The following is a 19,889-nucleotide window of genomic DNA, read 5'->3' as shown; positions in this document are numbered from 1 at the left end:
ATATTGATTCTTCTTGGTTATTGAATTTCAGCAGCCAAATTCACAGTTCACAGTACATTAATGTCCTCACAGCAACTGGCTCCTTTCGAGCAAAGTTCCTTCAGGGTTTGTTTTTTATTATTTTCAACTGTCTGGCCTAGAACATGCAAGTGGTAAGATAATTAATGCATCCCTGGAAAGATTTATTTGCTCCTGGAATGCCTCTTCTACCTTCATGAATTCCACTGCTAGTGGTAAGTTTTGCCTAAAAGAAGGAAGCTAGCAGTGCCAGTCATGACCTGGACACCCCTTTGCTGGTATAGTAACACCCTGAAGGTCTTGCTGAAGGAACAATTTATTTAGCTCTTTTAAATTATCTGCATGTCTGTTTGATGGTGGCATCCACTTTCTTGAAGTTTTCACTGTCCAGCCACATAACACACACTTCTCCACCACATGCAATCCTCCGGAGAGGAAAACCTTTATGATGCCATGCAGTATAGTTATAGCAGGTAGCGGATGAGTCTTCACACCCTCCTTAGTTTTTATGTCAAATCCTCCACATAAAATGCCAAAAATCTAGGAAGAATGGGAAAAGTACCTGTTAGAAGGTCAAACAAAGCAACCAAATTAGCATAGAAGGTAAATACAATCTGAAGACCCAGCTAAAACACTGTCCTGAAAAGGAGTTACCCATCTTCCTCTTGTCTGAGTTGGAAATAATATTGATATATTTCTTCTCCATTCTCTAGTAAACAAGTAGCAATGAATATGTTTTGCTGGTATTTAGACATTAATAACCTAAGGAATAATAGAATCATAGAATGGTTTGAGTTGGAAGAGACCTTAAAGATCATCTGGTTCCAACTCCCCTGCCGTGGACAGGGACTCCTTCCACTAGACCAACTTGCTCAGAACCCATCCAACCTGGCCTTAAACACTTCTAGAGATGGAGTTGGAAGCAAAGCCTCATCAACAACTTCTCCACAACTTCTCTGTGCAATCTGTTCCAGTGTCCCACCATCCTTCAAGTAAACAACTTTTGCTAACATCTAATGTAAAACTACTCTCTTTCAGTTGGATGCCATTCTCCCTTGTCCTGTGACTACATGCTCTTGTAAACTGTCCCTCTCCATCTTTCCTGTAGGCTCCCTTCAGGTCCTGAAGGGCTGCAATTAGTTCAACCTGAAGCCTTCTCTTTTCTAGGTTGAACAACCCACATTTTCTCAGCTTTTCCTCATAGGAGAGGTGCTCCATCCCACTAATAAACTTGGTGGCCCTCCTTTGGACTTGTTCCAATAAGTCTGTGCCTTTCCTGTGTGAGGGACCCCAGAGCTGGATGCAGCACTCCAGGTGGGGTCTCACCAGAGCGGAGTAGAGGGGAAGAACCACCTACCTCAACCTCCTGGCCACGATTCTCTTGATGCAGCCCAGAACATGATCCCTTCACCTGTGTCATTAATAAGGATATAAAATAACACTGGTGCTCATACAGACCCCTGAGGGACATTACTTGTCACTACGTCTGTTGGGACTCTGAGCCACTGATGTGACTGTACAACCATCTTCTTATCCATCTAACAGCCCACTCATCAAATCCATCCCTCTCCAGTTTAAAGAGAAAGATGTTGTGGGGGACCATGTCAAAGGCTTTACAGAAGTCCAGATATATGATACCTGTATCCCTTCCCTTGTCCACTGCTGTAGTCACTCCATCGTAGAAGGCCACTATGTTGGTCAGGCAGGACTTGCCTGTGGTGAAGCTGTACTGGCTGTCTTGAATCACCTCCCTGTTCTCCATGTGCCTTAGCACTTTCAGCAAGGTTTGGCATTTCATTGCAACCATCTTGGAGGGGAGAGGTGAGTGAAGGAAAAAAATCAGTAAAGTCATCATTTTATCATCGTCTTTAGCCACAAGCATTATGCTCACAGATCTCTCTTGTCACATCCAAAATGGACTCCACAGATATTTCTGTTTCTGGGACACTGCTATGGGCAGCAGGTGTCCCACCAAAGCCACTGATTCAGTTGCCTCATTTGCTGAGCTGTCCTGTAAATGAGAAAAGCATAATCTTCCTCTGCCCCACCAGTGCTTTACAAAGTTGCTCAGGAAAGTTTGACATGCATGAGGCAGCAGCAGTCTCATGTTAACTCACAGACTCCAGATATTATGCAACCTGAAGCTTTCTTGATTTTGCTGTCCTCAATAATTCCTGCCTACACTCACACATCTGAACACTGTTGCGCAGGTGTGCAAACTCCAGGGTGATTTAGCCTTTATTTTATCAAAATGCAATGTCTGATTTGCAGTCAGCTAGGATAAAAGTAATTGCTCCTGACTGTAGCAGTTCCTTCAGACCCAGATCATGGGACTTTGATATTCAGCCTCTTGGAGAAGAGGCACAGGGGCCTGGTTGGTGGACACCTTGCTGAAAACCAGCTTTGTCCACCGCTGATCAAGACATAATGTAAGGATGCCACTCAGCAGCGACCAGTGATCTCACCTTCAGCTATTTGAATTCTGTTTATGAAAACACAGTCCTTTGCTTGCTCATCTTAGATGTTCCATTACTTTTAATGTAAATTAGCTGATTTGCACCCATCTATGGCATATTATTGTCCCAAAGCCTCTGTAGCTGGTCATGATAAGGTAGCTGGTCATTATAAGGTGATCCCCCCAACTGATCAGACTATGCTGTTCCTCTTTTCTTGTCCTCCATTAGGGATGGAGAAAGTGAGGAAGAGGATGGCTAAGGCTTTCATGCACTTACCAAGCGACCATGAAATATTATTTTTTGAGGAGTTTTGCAGTTGCTTTGAACCTCCTAAGTTCTGAGCTAAGCTGGTTCTGCATTGCCTGTCATGGGAGTAGCTAAACCTTGGTTAAAGCAGATTCCCCTTCCAGGAAACTGAGCTGTCAGCAAGGTTTCCACAGATGGAAACTGGAATGCTTCATGGTCCATGAGCCATGAGATATTTGGGTGAACTGGTTCCTACTGGTTCTTTTGCTGCTGTCTCAAAATCATCTAGTTGCCTGCTGTGTTACTCACTATTTGGCTGAAGGCATCAGCCCCTCTATTCTGTCCTCACCTGCATCTCACTGTCGCTGGTTGGAAGTTATTATCTGTTTCAATGTCTGAACTGCCTGGGCGGTTGCTTTCTGAGCTACTTGCAGTTCCTTGCCAACCAATCTGAAGGGGCAGCATCCTGCAGCAGGAGAGTGGTTCAAGATAGTAAGTTGTCCAGCTGGCTCAGTTGCTTTTGGAAGATGTGTGATCATGCTGTAAATAGAACCATTTCCTGTGCTTTTCTTCCCAGACTTTATCTTGTTTATTCATGTGAAAGGTACCTGGGGAATAGCTGTGCCTGGCCTTGGTTTTAATTTGTCTGTATTTCAGCAGCGTCGTGTCATTACATTGGTGCAACATCAGATTTGGAGGAAATTCATGTGGGTGACCTATTCTTGATAGCCCTTTAACTGTGGCCAGATGGAGTGTGACCCGCTGGTGGCCACACATTGCACAGGAGGAGCACATGTGCATGGCTGGGAATATATCAGAGCTCTCATCAGAGCTTGCTTAATAGATGGTTTTGCTCCATGAAGCATAAGGCAGAGCAACCAGCTAAAAAGCTGTAGGGTATTTCTTAGAGGTCTCTGGTGCCCTGATCAAGTGAGGATCAGGGCCTCCTTTCTTCCAGAGATGTTTGGGAAGCCTTAGGTTAAGCAGATGAGCTGCAAGAATGACCCTCTATGGCAGCATCTGCAGTGTGACTGCATGTTCATGGGATTTCTGCTCTACTCTCTTGTCCCCAGTCATTGTGGCTTTGGAAAACTGCATTTCACTGTGCCAGTTCCCCGTGTGTCACCATGTAGCGCTTGGAGCATGAAGTAGCCTTGCATAGCCATATCTAAGGCATCCACTTTATTTGCATCTTCCCTGCAAGGATCTCAAAACACTTAAGACATGGAAATTTTCTCCAGTTTTACCAAAGGGCTACCTAGAGCCAAAGGACAAAATGATCTTTGCAGGAACACTTTCAAACCAAGCTTCCCGAATGCTTTTCCAGGACTTGTTAAGGAATAGTGCTTTCATCCATCAGTCTCATCTAGTTCTGGTTCTTGTGGCCACTAAATATTTTTTCAGTGTGTGACTGAGAACCCTCCACTTTAGGACTCAGGAGAGCACTTAACTCATGACTGCTGCCATGTCACCATGTATCACCATTAAGTTAAGGCAGTACAGGAAGAAATTGTTCTGAGCCACTCAGATGGTGAGTGGGAAGCTTCACCAAATATTTAACTGGGGCAACCCAAAGAGCCAAAGGATGGCCACCACCCACTTTGGGAGGCAGCAGTGGGGTGGTGAAATGCTCAGAGCTGCTGAAGGGTGCACCAGTATTGAGGCAGTCAGGAATGCCTTCATCTTCACCCAAAATTAGAGGCTCAGGGTTAGAAGCAAGCTGGTTTATGGGAGTGGTCCCTGTGAGCATGAGGCAAAAGACAGCCTTGGATCACTGTTTCCCATTTCATTACCACCTCATATAAAATGTTTTGAGAGAAAACCTTGGTTTCTCACAGCCATTTAATAAAGCTATAGAAAGGAAGATAGAGTCCTGAAGCATGCTGGGGAGATGGGATTAGCTGATATTCAACCATTCCAGCAACGCACTTGGCTCAATACCCCACAACCTTTCATGATTTCCAGGGCCCAAAGATCTCCTGCAGCTGGACCTATCACAGTGGTTTGTCCCAGGTGATCACAGTAAAACACAACTTCACTTTCTAGGATTAAACTCCAGGATTTCCTTACTCTTAAGCAAGTTGCAGCTCTCTGGAGTCGGCAGCAACTCGGCCAGATCCTGCTTTCAATTGCATACAGATGTAAAATGCAGGGTAACGTGGTGCTCTGCTATTCCCCCTGGGCTGAGCTGCTCTGCTGGATGCTGTACCTTTCCCCACCCACTGGGAGGCCAGACAGACCCCCTCAAAACAGCACAGTGACCCACTCCCCAGAGTTGCACTGGGACGTTGTGCGCCTCCATGCTGTCTGGCTCCTCCACGGCTGGGAAAGGCTTTGGATGGAATTCATTCATTGCAATCAAAACCCAACAAGTACTGGAAGAAAGTTCAAATGTATGTGAAATAGCTTGTCCAAAAAGCTGGCAAAGGCAGCTTATTTTTCCTGTCTTACAAGAAGTTATGCAATCAAGTGATTAATTACCCGTGGCACAGTCTGAGGGGTGAAAGATTAATATTCCTGGAGACTGCTGCTGTTGACCTTGTGTTATACCCAGGATGGGAATAGCCTGAGCTTCCCAGCAGAATAAACCTTGCCCAATGGTGAGATTGTCTTCTCACTATAGTTGAGTGAAGAGGTTAAAGTTTTATTTTTCTTCTAAATTCTGTCCATCCAGCAGGAAATAGTACCATCAAAAGTCTCCCGCCCATCTCCTGGAGAAAAAATAAAGCTGAAGTCTTTTATAATTCCAGGGCTGCGCCTCAGCCAGCCACGGCAATGGAGTAGGAGCCCAGCCTTGGACATGGGCGCTGTTGGGAAATGTTGTAGCACCCTTGTATGTGTTAACCAGTTTCCAGACAACACTGGGAACCATCACAACTTGTTGCAGTTAGTCCTGGGGGGATAAACCTCAAATTCAGTCACAATTGTAAACAGTGGTTCTTGCCTGCACAGAATGCTCATTAATGCACATTGTAATATTATTTCTTTCCTGGGGGAAGAAATCCCGGGATGTGGCAGAAGTTAATTCTGCGTGCGGTTGCCGCACTCATTCATTCATGCTGCTCATCATGTGCAGCCCAAGGGTGCCACGTTTCTATGGTGTAGGAGGACGTGCCTTCTCCAGCACATTGCTCATCCCACCTTTCTTTCTCTATGCAAGCCCATGTGCAGCAATCACTTTCTGCTGGAAATCCTGCACTGGCTTGCTGTCAGCAATCTTGGCTTACACCAAAAGTTATCTGGTACTTCTCTTAAAAGGTTGCTTTTCAGTAGCTTTTAACTTTGCCAAACTAAGTGTTCACTTCAAGATGAAGTTATTTACCCAGGGAAGGGTGCAGCAAATTGTCAGGCATTTTAGTCACTTGATGTGCAAGGAATAAAGTGTAGCTTTCTCTATATATAAAGCCTTGTCCACTTTGTTATTAAGTGTTTTCAACACCATTCTTTGGAGTATATCTTATCATATCCTGCCTCTCATGGTTGAATTTGCAGTGCTAAATACTCTCCTAAGAAAACAAATGCTCATTATTCAGTTTTAAGCTATACTCAGTATGGAAAGAGGGAGTAGAAGAAAGAGCTTGTACAATATTTCTTTCTCAGGTAGTGGTTTTTATCAAAGCAACTTGGCATGTGAAAGCTCCTAGTGAATGAGAGAACCAAATATAAGAAAGAAAACCAGAAAAAACAGTGCAGGGGGCAAGGGGTTACTTCATGTGCATTAAATAAAACCTCCCATAATCTTTGGTCTTGTGAAAAGATCTATAGTGCTGGTGCCAAATAATTCCTCCCAGCAGCAAGACTCGACAGCAGAGAGGCTTCCGGGGGCCAGTGGGTGCCTCTCAGCTAGGACAAATGGAAGGGATGAGGCCAAAACAGTGAGATGGTGAATGGGGGCTGGGTGGAGGGCTTGGAAATGTACAGTGTTAACAGCCTCCAAAGATGCTGTAACAGGCCTGACTTGGTGCAATGCGGAGCTCACAGCTCCTCACGTAGTCAAGGATGGCACTGGTGGTATGACTTGCGTCTCACTGCCAGTCTAGAAGAGCTTGTGCCCATGGCCTCTTATCCTGCCACTGGGCATCACTGGAAGAGTCTGTCTCCATCTTTCCTCTCCCATCAGATATTTATACATGGTGATAAGATTCCCCTATAGCATTCTCTTCTCTGGGCTCAGCAGTCACAGCGCTCTCAGTTCCTCCCTGCATGATAGATGTCACAATTCCTTAATCATCTTATGGGCTCTTTGCTGAGCTTGTTCCAGCACATCCATGCTTTGTACTGGGACACCCAGAACTGGACACAGCTCTCCAGGGTTGGAGCACCTCCCTGGACCCTCTGGCAATGCTCTTCATAATGCAGTCCAGGATGTTTTTGGCATTTTTGTATGAGGCCACATTGCTGGTTGACGGTCAACTTGTTGTGCACCAGGACATTAAGGTCTTTTTCTGCAGAGCTGTTTTCCAGCTGGTTGATCATCTCCTGATTCGTATTGCTGTCTGAGGTTATCCGTCTCCATGTTCAGGACGTCACATTCCCCTTTAAACACTGTGAGATTCCTGTTGACCCATACCTCCAGCCTCCTGAAGTCCCTCTGAATGGCACCACAACCATGTGCTCTGTTTCTGTAACTTACCAAGGGTGTCCTCAGATCCATCATCCAGGTCATTAATGAGAAAGTTAAACAGTGTTGGCCTCAGTATCAGCCCCCCGGGGTTCACCACTAGTGACTGGCCTCCAGATGGGCTACATGCCACTGACTGCAGGCCCTTGATCCCAGAACTTCAGCCAGATTTCAAGCCACCTCACTGTCCATTTATGTCATCCATATTCCATCAGTTTGTCTATAAGGATGTTATAGGAGACAGTGTCGAAAGCCTTGTTAAAATTGGCATAAATAACGTTCATTGCACACTGAGCCACTCATCTCATTGTGGAAGGCTATCACGATGGCCAGGAATGATTTCAGCATATCAAATTCACCAGAGCGTGAAGTTTTGAGAAACTGGAGAAAGGGAACCGCACCTCATCTCCCTCCGGCCTTGGTTTTCATAAGAGTTGGAGGGAAATTGGTGTTTCAGCTTTTGTTGTAACTAAGAATGTCTGTCTCCCTTCTGGGGAGTTATGTAGGAAAGGCAGAATTTACTGTAAAAGCTTAGTTATGTGTGCTAGAATTTTAGTCTCTGCTTTGGCATGGATTTAGAAAAATAATAATCATTTAAAAATAAACCTAGCTATTGTATTTAACCTTGGCCCGTGCAGCCAGTGATATTTTGTAAGATGTTCCAGCTATCCAAAGATTCTTTTCACCGAAGCTTCCCTTCAGGAAACAAAATAAATTAATGATACAAACAGGAAGCAGCTGTCTTTTCCTAAATAATAATTAAAATGGGGTCCCCTTAGCAGAGAGAGGAATAAATGGGAGGGGAAAGACCTGAAGTATTGTCGGTTTAATTTTGACCGGCCTTCAGAGGATAGGGTTAGGATAATGACACAACCTGTGAGGCTGGAAGGACTTATTTTCTTATGAGCCATTTTTGGATTTGAAAAACAGATAAAGGTCTTCACAAGGGGCAGATGAGCAAGACAGAGGAATGTTGCTCTCTCAAGGCACACAATCTGTCCTCTTTCGGCAGCATTCACATGGAAAGAAACATTAATCATCGTAATCATCGATGCTGTTCTTCAGCAGCTTTCATCTGCTATCAGCAATCACTAGGAAATTCCAGCATGTTCCTGATATGCTTTTTTTTGTTGGTTTTTTTTTTTTGTCTTTGTCCCAGACTGTTGACTTGACACAGTTCCTTAAAATTCCACTTTAAGAAGGAAGAAGGACAAGAGAGCTGGAAATTCTCATCTCCTTCCAGCTGGCTGGGAGGAGGAGGTGGCGGCAAAGAGTGTGGTGGCTCCTGCTGTGGCCCCAGAGCTTGATCTGGTCAGGACTTCCAGATGTGGAGGGCCCTTGCCCCTGTGGGCTTAGCAGCTGAGCCTGTGGGTGACCGCAGAAACATACTGGCCAGAGGCGAGGAAACCATGGGAGCAAACTATGGCCAGCAAAAGCCACAAGCAGCACAAGAGCTGCCACTTTTTATCTGTCCTTACCATTGGGTGAAGCAGTACATTGATACAACATAGCAGTGTTGGGGGAGGTGCATTTCTTAACAAGGTGAAATCACACTTTATTAAAAATTAGGTTTGAGTTTGCTCCATCTCAGGAAATAATGTCAGTGTGTAACCATACAACACGGCCCTGGGAGACGACTTGGGATGCACCCGCAGTTGGTGTTCTGCCATTTGCTTGAGTAGGAGAGACTGGGTGACAAGTGGCACTGGTTATAAAAGGAGTGGCTTAATGGTAGCTTTTATGACTTCAATCAGAGAACCAATGCAGAAAACCTGTGCCATAAACCCAGTGAGTTAGCCAGTGCCCCCTCCCAAAATACAGAGTGTCTGGAATACAAAAGGCTTAAGGTTTATTTGTAAGATTTCAAGAAAAGAGCCTTCTGTCCACTCCCAAACATATCACAGAGCTGCTGGATGTGGCAGGGATTTACAGGCGAAAAAGAAGATGGTAGAAAAAGGGGTGACATGCCTTATGACTCCTTCTGGTATTTGGGGGTACCATCAGACTATCTTAGATCTTTAGAGGTGTGGAAACTCCAGAAAGGCCTCATAGTAGAAGTTTTTGTCCATGAATCAGAATTGGCACCAATTTTGACTTAAATTTTTTTAAAACTGTTTGTTTGTAAGATGGGAGGGAAATAAGGCATCTGGACCTGAAGAAGAGTTTGACATGGTCTGTTTACTCTGAACTCAGCAACTCTAGTATCTATTCAACCTTTCTTCCATCTTTTTCTCATTGTATCTTGTCCTAAAAGCTGCTATTCTCTGAGTGAAGTGAGCAGTAATATATGTTCATTTTTAACTGGGCAGAGCAGTCTCCTGCCAGTCGTGTATCTTTAACACTAGGGGACAGAGCTAATCTTGTGGCAAAACTGCAAACGCTTCTTTTAGCAGCACAGAACTTAAAAGTGTAAGAAAGTTCAGCCAGGACTGTCTGAGACACTTAACAGCCTTCACTAGGTCACAGGGAAAACTTTTCCATGGAAAAATTTATCTTGAGTTACTTTCAGATAAAGATGGTGTACTCACAGTCACCAGGGAAATTCCCATCGATGTTCCCTCTGTGAGAAGGGAAACCTGTTATGGGCCTCTGAAGAAAAACATCATATTTCAGCATGAGGTTTTTGCAATTGTCTACTGGAAGTACATTTCTTTCCCTGCTGTAATATCCCGTAGCAGTTAAGATACAGAATCTGCATCTTTCCTGCCATGAGGCACGCTGGAAGGATAACATGATCCAGGGATTCTCCTTCAGATACTCAGAAGGAAGGCAGGTGAGCCGGTGTGTTATGGGCAAGCACAGCTGTTAAGACAGAAAACTTTGAGGACAACGAAAGGAGTTAGGAGTTAATACTTCCCCATGGTATGGAAATACCTCCACAGGGTCCCAAGAAACTGAGCAGACGTGATCACCTTTGGTTTTGCAGATGCTCTCACACAACACTTGCACAAATGAGGTTCATAGTAGTGGTAAACTTCTAAAATTTGGGAGAAATTTTCAAGAAAACACTTTTTAATCAATGTTTAGATTCACAGAGCACACACACCAAAAAAAGAAAAGTATTAAAAAGGAGACATTGTCATTTGAGGCCTCTTGACTCCCAACAGTACATGTGCCCTCATTTTTAGTTTAAACTAAATTAATCTATTAAGGTACAGGAAACCTAATTTCACATCTGACTCTTCTCAGGCAGACGCTGGAATACCAAAAAAGGCAGCTAGGTCTTTATTACAATGTACAATTCAAGGGAAGTGAGAGGTATTATTCATGTGGGTGTGACCTGATGGCCATGCTTGTTCACTCTTCCACTCCAAAGCCCTCCCTGTCCTTCCTAAGCCTTGCAGTTTTTGGCGCCTGCCCTTACAAGGGTCCTTATTTGGTGAAGAGAGCTACATATTTTGGCCTACTCTCTTTCCTCCCTGCTACAAGTTATTGTTGTGGAAATGCCTCAAAGGGGGGGAGGGAGGGTTGTGTTTTGTCGTTTTTTTTTCTTAAACATTAGGGTCCAAGCTGCTAAGAATAGCTTCTGCCATTATTTGAGCAGCAGCAAAAAGTAATGAGTAACAATAATGTGGATGTTGTGGATGTCACCTGAGGCAAAAATCCCACTACACCCATTGCGACAGTAGTCCACTTTTGGAGATCTCCGAGCGGTGCTTGGCTAATTTTGAAACTTCCTCAGTGGGGATCCACAGTTGGTGTGACAAAAAGGATAGCAAAGTTAGGAGCATAATTCTGCATCAAGTAACCCCTGCAGTGCTGCAAGCGTGCTGATACTTGGACATCATTGACCCCAGCAAGTTTTGAACTGCAGCAGAGCTAGGGTTTTTGTTTCCACAACAGATGGCTTGCTATGAAATCTCCAAAATCTTGAACTGATATATTCATCTCAAAAGATAGTTCTTGCTGTAGCCATGCATGCTTCTCCCTCTGACTGTCTGGGAGAGAGAAGAGGGTCAGCAAGCTCCAGGTATACCTATTTTCTTATGCTTTTTCATCTTTTTCCAGACCATTTTTTCCTAATTCCCCTTCAGAGGTCACTGCTGTTCTGATTGCTTTTAGTTTACAGCAGTTTCTCAAAGCCACAGTGAGAGACCCAGGACAGGAGAGCAGCTGAGAAGAGGTGAAGGGAAGGCTAACAAGGGCACTTGCTTGTTATTCAAAGACTCATCTTTCAAATGCTGTTTTTCAGGGAAGAGAGGGGTGAGAAAGGCTCTGACTGTTATCGCTACAAATAAAGCCTTTAAAACATTTCCCAAGGAGGATGAATAAAGTCCGAAAGCAGTTCATCTGAGATTTACACGTCTTGGCAGCTTCAGCAATTTTTAACACAGATGTCAATAAGGACTCAATTTCCATAGCCAAACTCGGTACCAAGTGGTGACAGTGCAGAATTATAATTCACTGCAAACAAACAGTTGGGTTTGGAGTAGTTTTGATGCTGTTTGCTAAGATGGGAATAAATAGGGCATCAAGGAGGTGAGGGGGGTAGTGGTGACCAACAGTGATATTATTGCCAAACACTTGATAGCATCAAACCTCGAGAGTGAATGTATTTCAGGCATCACAAACCTTAAGTTGTTCAACAAATCTGTCTGCCAGCAGTCAGGATCTTCAGCTGCTCAGCCAAATGCAACCTGGAGAAAGGTGTGCACGGTGCCTGAGCTGTGGTGAGCAGTGGGTGAGGGTGCTTGAGGGTGGTGAGCTTTGGGAAAGAACCATGCAAGAACCCATCTCGTCTGTATGTAAAGGTACGTAAGGACATAAAAACAGCTCCACTGGGTCAGACTAAAGGTCTGTCTAACCTAATGCGCAGACCCCAACAGAGCCTGTGAGTGGAAGCTTAGGGAGAGTAAGAACAAGGGCAAGCATGTACAATACTTCCCCTCAGCGTTCTCCCCGACTCCAACTATTTTCAGTTCAGGAACTTCCTGAGCCAGATACGGTTTCTATGTATTTAGTAACTCTCAGAGGATTTCTCTTCCGTGAACTCTCCTTGAATCCATGCAAGCTTCTCATATCCACAACATCCTTTGGTAAGAAGATTCACAGATCTACTGCCTGTTGCATGAGGAACCATCTCCTTCTGTTTATTTTTCAGCCTGTCTCCTACTAACTTTATGTGATGCTGCCTGCTCTTGTACAGGAAGAGACAGCAAAGCCTGACTCCCGACATCCCTGCTCCCAGGCCACTTGCAAGCTCAGAAACCTCTCTCATATACCCCCCAGTCATTTCTTTTCCAACCTGAAGATACCTGGCTAAGTTGGGAGGGACACTAAGCCGTAAGGTGGAATTTGTGAAGGACTTGGGCTGTTTCATCATTCAGCCTCATTTGCCTTCAGACTCCAAAGGGTCTTGTTGCGTCTCCCAGATGTGAATGACAGCCTCCAGCTTGCTCAGGGCTTGAGTTCTAGCTCTAATGCTGCAAGCACCATGCATTGGCAGAGCTTTGAGAGTATAAATAATAGCCTGCACTCAAATTCCAGGCAGGAACAGTTCCTAACCATGCCGTACACATGCACAAGCCATTCCTGGAAGCTTTCCATGATCCCATCCTCCCTTACACCTCCCCAGCTTTGCCAGCAACCCATACTCCAGCTTATCTTCCCAGGGTCTTGTGAGGTTATTCATGTCTACAAGCTGCACTTTGTAGACAAAATCATGGCGTTTCTGGCAGTGGCCAGAAACTTATCCTTTTCTGTCATTGTGCTGGCATGTAAATCCGTGGTGAGTGCCCAGGGAAACCAAGAGCCTGCCACCTGCATAAACATTACAGAGTACCTACCAAAAGCATAGTGTGCTCTCCCCTCTGTGTGTGTGTGTCACAGTGACCTCTGAGAACACCATCTAAAATAACCCCATGCATGCAACCAAGAATAGAAGGAAAGGAAGGATGCATTTTATGTAAATGTAGTCAGAAAGTCTGCAAGACAAATTGCTTGAAGTGGTTCGAAAGATGAAGAAATATGACTCACTTCCAGAAGGAGCTGTTTTTGCTGGGCTGGACTAAGCATTGTGTTTTAGGCATCTACATGGTTGCCATTAAGGCTTTACTGACATCCACAGGGGTGGGTTGGACACCCAGGAAACTGTGTGATGGGCATGCAGAGCAGGTGTGCTTTATGAACACTGAGGGAGCTCTGCAAGCAGAAGATGCACCTGTTTATCTGCAGTGCAGATTTACACATAATATTTGCAACCAGTGGTACTAACATAAGGATTCTCATCATGCTCTTGACAGAAAAAATTCTGCAAAGCACCTTTGTCTAGGCAAGCAGAAACTGCCTGAATGGTTCAGAGCAGTGCTGTATTTAATTAAACACTGTAGAGGATGAGGTAAAAGTGTTCAGAGACTAACAAGCTGCTAGCAGAAGTCTCCTCTGCCCCCCAGGTTATCATCACTTAGCTCCCCCGAAGCATGAGGGTTTAGTGTTGTTTATCAACACTTCCCCTGCAAAACACAGCTCTGTGTACCCTTATTTGTCACACAGGCAGCAATCTCTTCCCAATGTTTTTCTTTCACTAACTCCTTGCAGCAACGAGCGATTTCACTGAATTAATCTGTGGCTGTTGACGACATCGGGTATTTTATTTCAGACCATCTTTCCTCTCCATGCGTCACTGCCTGCTGAAACCAGGGTTGCTGCTGCATGTAGGAGAGCTGAGAGATGTTCTTCATGTGCAGCTCCATGGCATGTCCCTGCCCCACCGTGCCAAGGGGGCAGCAGGGGCAGGACCTTCCTCCCTGGCCAGGCGCGCAGTTCTGGCAGCATAACCCCACTGGAAGCCTGTTTTGCCCCAGGTGTGTGTCCAAGCAGGACCCAGCTATCATTAACTGCCGGCTGCTTTGAAACAGACCAGAGCCTGAATTTTCCAAAGCCCTGCTTCCATCCACCATCCACTGAGGACAGGAATGCAAGTTCACCTGGAAGCTGCCTTTCCCTTTGAAGTGAGAGCATTTCTGAGCGGGTTAGGTATTTCCCATCTCTAGATGTCACATTTTTTCCACTGACTCTGCAGGCAGCGCCAGGAGTTTCAGCGAAAGCCCAAATCCATCAGCGCACCAGGAAGTGCAGGAAGCCAAACACCGAAGCTTCTCATCCCATTTTCAGCAGAGGGGTCAGAGCTGTCTCTGCCCTGTGGCGCGACGACCGATTTACCGTCATCCCGTCAGTGGCGGGACAGGAAGGCGCTCGCAGACGGGCTCCATCCCCGGCGCCCCCAGCCCTCGCAGGGATCCCCGCCCTGGCGCGGGCACAGCCACCGAGCTGCGGGCGCTGCCTCTCTGAACACGGCGGTTTTTCCTTTCCCTCTTCCCTCTGCCACCTCTGAAGATGATGGGTGAGCCAGGCTCTCCCGCACATGCCGGGGCCGGTGGCAGGGTGGCACAAAGCCGGCATTGTGCACGCTCGCCGCCCTGAGAGGCGAGCTAATTGTCTTTCCCAGCTTGGAGCAACAATTTGCTGGCAGCCAGGCTTGTGTCATTATATAACTAGAAATAGTCCGACTTGTAAACGGATCTCCAGAACATGTCTCTCCTTCCTTATTTTGGAAAAACAATAAACTCGGGGCTGGCTGACACCTTGATGCTGCTTGCAAGGTCTCTCCCTTAAAGGAAGAAATTCGTCCAGAGTGTCACCTCCTCTCATCCGAGGCAATGGGAAGTCAGCAGTGGAATCCCAGGAAAGGCAGGAGCTTTACCAATAAACCTGGAGACCTGCAGGGCTCCTTCATCTGCACCTCATGCAACGCAGCAGGCTTTCTTCCGACTGGGAGAGGAGCTGTGCAGGGAAGGCTTTCGACAACAAACCTGGAGGAGCCCAGAGAGTTAAAGAGAAGGAATTTGATTTCCATGCTCACTTTCCTTCCTCCCCCTGCCCAGCTCTATCCTATGCTAACCGGCTGGCCACAAGCAGGCGAGAGAAAGACAAAAGCCATCCTCACCTACTTCCATTTGCATTTCCATGCATGACTTCCAGGATGGTGAGAGATGTCCAAAGGCATCTTCTCCCAGTGATTTCTGGAGTTGAAGCTGAAGGGCATCATGTTGCCATGGTCACTTGTGCTCCTTAGGCTCCTTTTTCCCTCCCCATTGTGGTTGCTCTGCACTGGTGCCTGTATCCTCCTTGGGAAAGAAAAGAAACTACTCTCCCTTTCTGAGTTTCATCTTCCTATGCTTCTGCACATGGTAATATTGGTGGAAAAAATTTATACTCTGAAAATCTGTTTCTCACTGACTGCAGGAAACAACTTAATTGTCAAGTTAACTTCAGTGCTGGGCTCCCCAAGCAGCTGTTTTGCTGACTGAGCCAAAACAAGGAATGAGAATGGGGCGTCATTATTTATTAGGCTAGAAACTCTGAATTTTCTGTATAAAGACTAAAAAGGCTGAGAGGAAAGGGCTGCTAGAGCCTGGTCAGAGCCTGCCTGAAAGCAGGTGTCTGCACAAGGACTGCACCAGAGTATTCCAGCACCAGAAATGGGCTATATACCTTGTAATGATTCCTCCTTGTCACACCTTTCCTCTGCTCTCGATGCTGAGCCTGTCTCCACTGATTCTCTCTTCTGCCTTGCTTTCCCTGGGCCTCCAAAGCTCTGATCATTGCATCCCTCCCCCAGAAAGAGGATAGAAAAATACTGGGAGACAGCTGCTCTATTATAACTTGGCAGCTGCTAGCTTTGCGCGTCCATCTTCCTCCACTCCTCTCTCCCCCACTGTTTGATTCGATTTCATAAATAAATACCCTGCGTATTGACGTCAGCGTAGGCCTTGAGAAATAATACTCCTGCCGCTTTCTCTGCTACACACGGGGAATAGAGAGGAGAGGGAGGAGGAACAGAAGCAAACGTCTTGGAAGATGAAGTCTTAGTATTCTCTTAATTGCCTTCCTCCCATTTAAGCTATGCCCCAGATGTGAAGAAAACAAAGATTACCTTTATCAGTGTGACCTTCTGACTTGGGACAGGACAATCAAGTATCCAAAATTCCTGTCACTGGTGATTTTTTTTTTAGTGGGGGGGGGGTAGTGAGGAGAAAACTGTCTTAGAAGCTAGAGGGTAACACCATAGGTCTCTGTGCTCCTAGGTTACAATGTAAGATGTAACCAAAAGTATGTATTCTATCACCGTCTGTTAAAACCAGGTGGGGTAGTGTTCTTTACCTCTTCCATGACACATCCCTGATAACTCCCTCGGGGGACTGGGGGGGGGATATCTTCTCCTAATGGGCCATCCGGCCTCACTTCGTGACTCATAAAATTACATCATCCCACTGGGAGATGCCCCGCCCAGGGGGAGGAACCAAGCATTCCTGCCTGGATATAATCTGAGGTTTGCAACACCACAGTCAGTCCTCACCTACTGGATTCCTAGAGGATAAGAGCTACATAACCACCACTGGACCTTCAGAGGAAGACCAGACCCTTCTACAGGGTCACCACTTTGACAGAGCCACAGCTATCACTTCAGGAGGACCGCAGCCACCATTTAATCAGACTGCTACCGCCAGCCTGCCCAGCAGGGTGTCAGGTCATATCCCTGACTGTGTCAGGTTAAGCCAGTGTTTCTGTATTATTGCCCTGTTATATATATTAGTAAAGAACTGTTATTCCTATTTCTCATATCTTTGCCTGAAAGCCCCTTAATTTCAAGATTATAATAACTAGGAGGGAAGGGGTTACATTTTCCATTCCAAGGGAGGCTCCTGCCTTCCCTAGCAGACACCTGTCTTTTGAAGCCAAGACAGCTCCTCACATGGAGCTTAACAAAAGTGTGCCCAAAATGCTGTCACCTTGATGAAATGAAGGAGCTGGTTCCTCATCCAGGGAGAGAGCACAAAAGACAGGATTGCCATTGTGATCATAGGTGGCTTCATCTGGTATTTAGGAGGTGGTTTCTAGCCACCAGAAGTGATAAGTCACCATTAGCCTGCCAGTAGAGGCAATGAGACAAGAAACTTAGATACTTTGGGGGAAGATGTCTACTAATTTTTTTTTTTTATAATATTTGTTGGTAATGGCAAGCTTCATAATAAGCTCCCTGGCTCTTGACTGCCTTTCTAAATCAGTTCAAGTTTGACACAGCTGAAGGATGTGGTCCTGTACAGAAGGAGCACAACCTTCATTTAAACAAGCTGATGGAAGGACAGGGAGGCAAAGAGATTGTGCCAGTACTTCTCCCATGGAAAAGCATACAAATACATTGTTTTACATTGTAATCATTGATACTTTTCACATCACGGACTTAAAATTGTGAGCTATGCTCTTTCTAAAGCTGGCCAACAAAGAAACACAAGCATGTTCAAGAACAAGATGTGAGAGCAATGAAAAGTCAGCATCAGCTGAATTAATTCCAAGTACTTTTGAAAAGTGAAACAGGTATTTTATTGCTGGTGACAGGGTGCAAGTTCTGCACTTGTCTCTGCTGCTCTACCTGGGAGTTACTCAGTTATTTGAATAGTGCCTTTTTCCATCTGAAAGTGTGATATGCTTAATACTTTCTGGTCAAAGCTGTGTGTCATGTCGCCCTTTGCAGAACATACATGAAGATGGGTCTTCTACCATGGGGCTCTCCTCTGATCAATGTTGCCTGCTGTGCCTGTCCTGGAGACACAAACTCAGAGCTGCAAGCAGCCAGATGAAGATCAGAACAGCCCATTTTGCATGTCAAGTTTGACCTCCCATGCTGCCCAAGTCAAAAAAAACCTTAGTTCAGAAATTTCCTGCCTTCAGGCTATTGCTGGTCCCTGAGCCAGAGCCTGGCAGGTTGGAAACCTCAGCTTTCAGTCTGCTGTTGGCAGGTACAAGAAGAAGTCAGGCAAAGAGGCTCTCGCAGGGCTCTCTGCAAACTCTGACATGATTTTAATGAGCAAGTGCATTCCTTGGGTTGTGCACAGCTGGGAGTGCAGCAGTAAAGCAGGCCAAGATTCCTGTGAGGACTTGTGCCTTTCCAGCAGGTTGAAGTCATGTCTGCCACTGCACGCTGCCTGCTGACAGTCAGAGCATCCTTCAGCAACCTGTGGGGGGGGGAAAGCCAGTGCTGGCTCCTTGGTGGCAATGACAGACCCCTCCTAGCACATGGGGTCTATTTATCTTTGAAAATCAGGCTTCCCCCTTTGTCTGCACTGGGAGCATTGGAATTTCTGTGCTACCCCAGCCTAGGGGTAGTTTATGACTCACCTGCTCTTTAGAAAATGAAGTGAAGGGGGGAAAGTTATCAGCTGCCAGGAGCTTGTTAGAAGTGCTTTGCTTTATTGATACTGCATTACAAATGAAAAGCACAAAAGGTGCAGAAAGCATCTGACTCTTGCCTACTGCTGAGTGAAATAATCCATGGTACAACAGGACCTTTCTCAGGCTCTCCCCACAGCCATTTAAAAAAATTAGTGGACAATAACAAATGCAACAAGGAAATCAGGTGATTTTAAAAAACAACAAACATGGTTCTTCCCTTCACCTGGTGCAGCTAGTTCCTTCATTTAGTGCAGTGAGGTAGGTCACTGAAAGACTTCTGAGAGCAGGCAGGATTAAAGGGATGAAGCTGCTCTGAGATACAGAGGAACCAGTTTGGAGGCTCAGTCCATTGTGATGACACTAGTTCAACTCACTGAAAACTAGGTAACAGCTCAGCTGCATTCTGGGTTTAAAAAAAAAAAAAAAAGCTAAGAAATAATATAAAATGAGGGGGAGGGAAAAGGAAAAGTAACTGTTGGTTAGTGTTTTTTTTTCCTGTCCCCTATCCAGACAAATCCAGAGACACTGATTTATATAATACTGTGGCCACTTCCACACAGCAAGCTGGACCTCCCCTCTTTCCCAGTATCTGTGTATCACCTGTGAAAATGCCCTCCAAAGAGATGTTTTATGCAAGAAAACATTTGCCCTTTGCTGCCTGCAGAGCTACATGATAATGCTGAGACCCAGGGGCCCGAGCTGGGGCTGGGCTAGGATGCAGGATTAGCTTTCCCAGTTGTTCCTGGGTCTCTGAGCAGCATTTGGGACTTCTCTGCTGAAACTATCCTTTGCCTCCCCACCTTCTTGCATGTCAGCAGGGCAGTGGGTGGAGGTCCCTGGACCAGCTGGGCTGGATGTGGAGGTGCATTGAGAGCTCGGATGTGCCAGTTGTACCTCCCCAGGGATCACTGCCCGTCACTGCTGCAGCCTCCCATGCTCCTGCAATCCAGCAGCTAAGCACTCAGAGCTGTGCCTGCGTGTAGAGGCATCATGACAAAAATCAGAGCCAGTTCTGCCCATCTTTCTGAGAAAACATGGCAGTCTTGGGTTTGTTCTCAAGCCTGCTGTCTGAGATTTCCAGGCTAAGACCACGACTTACCTGCCACCTTGCAAAGAGCCTTTGCAGGCAACAGAAGATACTTGAGACAAAGCTAAGGTCCAGTTTCATCCAGACTCCCACCCTCTGGCCAGGATGATGCTCCGAGGCAGCTTCTGTCTCTCCTTACAAGGAACAGCCATCCTTGACAAGCCAAAAGGCAAGATGGTACATCTTGAACAGTTGCTTAATATCCAAAGAAATGAGCTGTTCTGGTCTG

Source organism: Aphelocoma coerulescens, chromosome 5 (genome assembly GCF_041296385.1).
Source record: "Aphelocoma coerulescens isolate FSJ_1873_10779 chromosome 5, UR_Acoe_1.0, whole genome shotgun sequence".
In the NCBI taxonomy this organism is placed as follows: domain Eukaryota; kingdom Metazoa; phylum Chordata; class Aves; order Passeriformes; family Corvidae; genus Aphelocoma; species Aphelocoma coerulescens.
The sequence above is the reverse complement of the archived record's forward strand: the minus strand, read 5'-3'. Positions refer to the sequence as shown.